The sequence below is a fragment of the Solanum pennellii genome, chromosome 7, assembly GCF_001406875.1.
Source record: "Solanum pennellii chromosome 7, SPENNV200".
Taxonomy (NCBI): domain Eukaryota; kingdom Viridiplantae; phylum Streptophyta; class Magnoliopsida; order Solanales; family Solanaceae; genus Solanum; species Solanum pennellii.
Genome location: NC_028643.1, coordinates 28,545,853 through 28,551,818, shown reverse-complemented (window position 1 = coordinate 28,551,818; position 5,966 = coordinate 28,545,853).

Genomic DNA, 5,966 nt, shown 5'->3' with positions numbered 1-5,966 from the left:
AGGAACACATTATTCCAGAAGGACTCATTTTTAACCATAATAACTTCTAACATACTTTACCTATATCATAACATACATTTCTCCATATAACATGCTATTTCACATAAACTTCATATATAGCCATAGTTTGCATCACATGAACAAAATATGCTAAAATTAACCTTCACTCATACTCATTCAACCATAAAACCACGATAAATATATAAGCTCACCTTTTCTTTCTCAAGCATAGAGAACAATCTCATCCAAGCAATCACATCTATAGACCACCGGACAAGAAAACATAAGAGAGCGATCTTATTGAGTTAAGTTCTATGGAACTATATGAGAATGATGAAGAAGGGAAACTCTATCGTCCTATAGCCTCTTATACCATTTGATGTGTCGCGACTCACAACAATGATACAAGACTCTACTAGACGTGGCTATATGAGACTTCTTGAACCCTAAACAACTTTTAAAAACCTCATGCTCTAATACAAAGTTTGTCATATCCAGGGAGCACCCCCAAGAGTAACATGGCATACTTTACCTCTTGGAGGTTTTGTACAAGCCCATAGTTATCATTTATCGCATTGACATAGTAAATTTAGCGAAAAATTTAAAACTTTTCATAGCACATCATATTCTAGAAACGTCACTTTATATATATATATATAAAATATAAGTCATAATACATAGTTAAACCCTAAATATCTTTGACATCTTAGACTCAACAACTTCAGAGTACATTCGGGACATGGCCCTTAAAACATAAGTCATAACTATCCAATCTTTGCTAAACTTTACAGCAAACCATAAGTAGGGGATCTTTGGAACATAAGGACCCCTTCTGTTGAGCTTGGGAATCATATATCAATCTTCTTAATCATAGACATACTTTAAGCATCAATAACCTACACTTTGTGTAAAAAGTAGAGAAGAATGGGATTCGTACAAGAATGCACTTAGTATGGCAACCATGCAAAAACATGCATTTAAAATGGACATTTTCTTGAAATCATTCTTCATGCCTTTTTGAGTAAATATTTATAAAACCTTTATATAATAGCATTTATATCATTCAAATACTTCATATTAACATATTAAAAGCCTAAATAGTACATAAGATCCCATGTAGAATTTATTGCATTTTTAAGGTACATTACAATTAGCTCTTTTTCTATTGTAGTGAGCATTTTTTCCTATTATTCATTAACTTCCCAAATATCATTATTACATTACTTTATGAAATATAGGCTTAGGATATTCATCCCCTCCTATTCTTAGCTCATAGGTCATATATGAAAGTTCATCAACCTAAATCATGAGAGAAGATCCTTCACATGGACATAGCATATGTATTAGCACTATCTAGCTTAGGATACACTTGAGCAAACTATTCAAGGCTCCTCTATTGACTAGATCATAATTAATGTGTGTGTGGAAAACCTTTCACAACACCTTAAGTCACACATGTTCATACATTCAATGCATAAGTCTAGATGTGTACCTATATAAGCAATCCTTTCATATCAACACTCCAAGACACTATGCACATTCATAATTCAACATATCATAAACTTAACATTACAGCATATAGGACATATCCATGACATGTTCATACAATACTATGCATGTCCTTATAAGACCAACCTAGGAACTATCCCATCAAGGTGCACATGTGCAATGCATAGTCAAAGTCCAATACCCTTGCCTATGCTGGTACATCTATCAAGTCATCGTAGTGACTGATACATCATACAACATTATAGAATGGTTGGCATAGCATAAGACCTCATCATAGGCAGAAAGTACATATAACCTCAACATAGCCATTTACATGCTCATAACAATGGTAACATCACCTGGATTCACAACTAGAGAAGAAGACTAGGCACAAGTTACACATAAGGTGATCATCATAATCACTCTTTCGTGTATTCATCAATTTTCCTTCTAGGATATGGTCAAGTAATGAAAATATAGTAAACACATCCACAATAAGTGTACCATACCACACAATGCCATACAAGGCTTCATCAACATTATACAGAAAAACTAGAGGAGATAAGCATTCTTCCCAATTTCTCACCCTTTGATCATCATTAATCTGTACACCTTGTTTATCAACAATACACAAATAGGGCAATAGCTAAATGTACATTAAGCATAGAATAAAGCATTTACAAGTCGCCACAAGATCATGATTCAACTTGTATAAAACATTACCATTGTTCAAAAGAATAGATAGGCATAGATCATCAATCAATTTCCCTAGTCTTGTTTATCAATCAAGATTCTTTAATAATGTACATATATGGAAGTAGTTGAAGAAATCATAACCCAAAACGGGATCCTACTACCATTGCCAATAAACTCGACTTCACTGTAAGTAAACTTCATATTAGAAATTCATGGAAGAGGAACTTGTTGTGGTTTATCCTATTCAAACGGTCATGCATTGATTTGTGTCACTTAATTCATCGCTAATACACATTATCGAAAGTCGAACTTAGCGTATTAACATACTCCAAATCCTCTTTTATACAATCAAGTACCAATGTTACAGTGATCACAAGTAACTACTTAATCGCTTCGAAGAAAACTAGGTCAATTCTTACCAAGAATGATTTTTTTGATCATCAAGATTCATAACCATAATCCAAACATGATATTAACTTAAAAAATTAGCTATAACCATCATCAACTATTGGAATTCAACATTAAATCACAAGAAGGCAATATTGTAGTAAATCATGGAAAGACTAACCTAAACATGTTCAAATATTAATACATTGATCCACGTGGATCCCTCAACATAAATTCAACATTAATTCACGTAAATAACATTAGGTATAATCTATTCAATGTAATACAATCATAATTCAATCGATAATAAGTCAAGATCATAAAGCCCATGAAAGGACTAAATCAATTTAAGGAGGGAACATGAGGTCATCATGCAATTGGAGTAAAATCACGTTCAAACCAATACATTAAAATCAATTCATAGTTATTTAACCATTAAAAACGTTTTGGGAAGGAACCCATGGCTATATTTGAGAAGAAGAACTTTGATCATGAAACTTCCTTTGAAAAACATTGAGAAGAACTCTCCATGTGAAAGGTTACATAGAGATGAAGGCTCACCATAACTTTATATACACGAAAACCTATAAAACTTGATGATTCATCCATGGAAATCCAAGCTCCAAGCTGTTCTTGAGCTTCACCAACAATGGTGGTTTCTAGGGAGAATATGTTTAATTCGTGTAGAATGGTTTGTTCACGTTTTTGATGATTTATACACACCAAAAAGTAGATAAATAAACCTATTTGATTCAGTTTAGGACGTGGGGTGAATTTCCCATTCATCCCTTAAAAAACACAGATGCAAGGCAGTAGTTACAAGCCACCATCGATGGACCCAATTGACTGGCCGTTAGTCAATCTAGTGGCCGTCCTTTTGCTTCCTTCAATTGTTATTTGGCCAAATTTTTGGTTGAGACCTGCCAAATCCATGATTACGTTGACAATACCTCACCAATGGGTCGTTAGTTGACCAACTGGTTGTCTATTGACACTGCCAAGGTAGTGTCTCCACCAGCCTTGGGTCCTTCTTGTGGGGCCTTTTGTGGTGCCCTTTAGAAGTAGTACTCAGACATTTACAATGTAAATACAACCCTTAACAAGTTTTAGACCTCCAACATGAATTTATAACAAAACAAAAACTCGCAACGTGTCCAAACAGGCTAGGCCCCATCAAGACACACTTGAGCGTCTTAAGGGCTATCTTTCGAATGCCTTGGATGTTCTTGATCATTGACCTACAAAATATCGAAACTCCATATACCATATTTAAACATCATTATAACTCATTTTATGACTCCACAATCTCATCAAATAAAATATATAAGCATGCATATATACATGAGGCACATAGGTGCTAGTCATCGAACGTTTTAGTCGTCCCTTGACGTTTGACTTCCAAATCACCTCAAACTTTACACACTGACTCTAAACAATTTTATAATTCATTTTAGTACCTTATAAACTTAATAGACACATTTTAGGATCTAGACACCCTAACTCATTTTGATGTCTTACATTATGAATTAAGTATGTTATGATTTAGTATGAGATTATGTTTTAAGTTATTTAAGGTGTGGCTTAGATTTGGAAAGGGTTTGGGTTCTATTCTTTGCATTGCACAAGTATTTCTTTAGATTTCTTATATGTTGGGCTAATATCAAGTTAAGTATACTTAAAACATTCCATATGTGTGTTACGTCAATTTATTGACCATAGAGCATAGTTTTGACTAAATTGTGCCTGTTTAACATGCATTGATGAATTTATGCATAGTAGTCATACTTAGTACATGTGGTTTTTACTAACCCATATGTATTTCCTTTTCCCAAACATTGTAGGTCCCGGTCATTGTAGATCTTCTAGGTCATTTTGAAAGGATACTTGGGCTTCTTCCTCCAAATACTTGTTGAGTCCTCCAAGTTCAACGATGGTGCCTCTCATCTACCCTAGTAGTATTGATATAGTCTAACACTCTTATTGTTCAAGACATTGTTGTAAGCCCTAGGTGGCAATTATACATATGTATAAGGGCTATGCCCGAATTGTTCTAGTCCACTTTATATGGTTTTGTATGAGACGTCTCTATTAGACTCTATGCTGTGTATTTTGTATTTGTGAAATAAAAGTAGAATCCTATGTAAGCTTCCTATGCGAGGAGTCTAAGTAAACTCTATATGTATATATTGTGTGTAACTGAGAGGTGTATGTAAACTCATGATGTATAGCTATATGAAAAGTTTGAACTTTCAACATTTTTTAACCGATTATATGTAATGATGAATGCAAAGAGGCTAGTCTTAGTCATCTTCGAGAACGACGACATCAGTTACGTCTAGGGGGTGCTCCCGGGCATGACAAACTTGGTATCAAAGAATGAGGATGAATATCCTTAGGATCGATGTCTCATTAAACCACGTCTATGTAGATTCTTATTCATAATTGTGAATCACACTACACTTATGAATGAGACATTATGTAATGCTTAGGAAATTCTCATCTTCTTGTATTTCTAAGTTGTGCCTCTACATTTTTTTAACCAGCATGTCCTTATCTTCTAATTTATTTCATGTGGTTATAGGAAATGAATACAAGAAGGAACAACGCTCGAAGTGTTGAAGAGGAAAATTTGAAGAGGTTGTTCCCCCTCTGGCTCCTCACAACCATCAAGTTCATATTGAAGAAGGATCTATGTCTAATGTTGTGATAAGGGTGGCCATTCATAGCTTGACCCATGTGTTGTCTAATCAAGTTGCTAGGCATACTAGGTCTCAAGTGGTTCCCAATAATAGCACTACAAAATCAAGGATACGGGATTTCACAAGGATGAATCCCCCTACTTTCTATGGCTTTAAGGTGGAGAAGGACCCACAAGGGTTCATTGATGAAGTGTTCAAGGTTCTGGATGCTATGGGGGTGTCTTATAAAGAGAAGGAGGAACTATCCGCTTACCAATTCAAAGATGTAGATGAAGTTAGTATGAGCAATGGAGGGATAAAAGGTCGGTTAGACAAGGTTGGATTCCTTGGGTAGCTTTCAAGACAACCTTCCTTGATAGGTTCTTTCTCTTGGAACTAAGGGAGAGGAAAATGCAGGAATTTATCAATTTACGCCAAGGGGGTATGAGTTTGAAGGAGTATAGTCTAATGTTCACTCAATTATCCAAGTATGCTCCCACCATGGTGGCAGGTTCTATAACAAAGATAAATAAATATGTTATAGGGGTATCCTACCTTGTGGTTAATGAATGTAGGTCGGCTATGTTGATTCCTAGCATGGAAATCACTTGTCACATGGTTCATGCAGAACAATTTGGTGAGAAAAAGCTTAAGAAAGTTGGTATAGAGTTGAATCGAACAAGGGACGAAGATGGAAATTCTTCTAAGACTAGATTT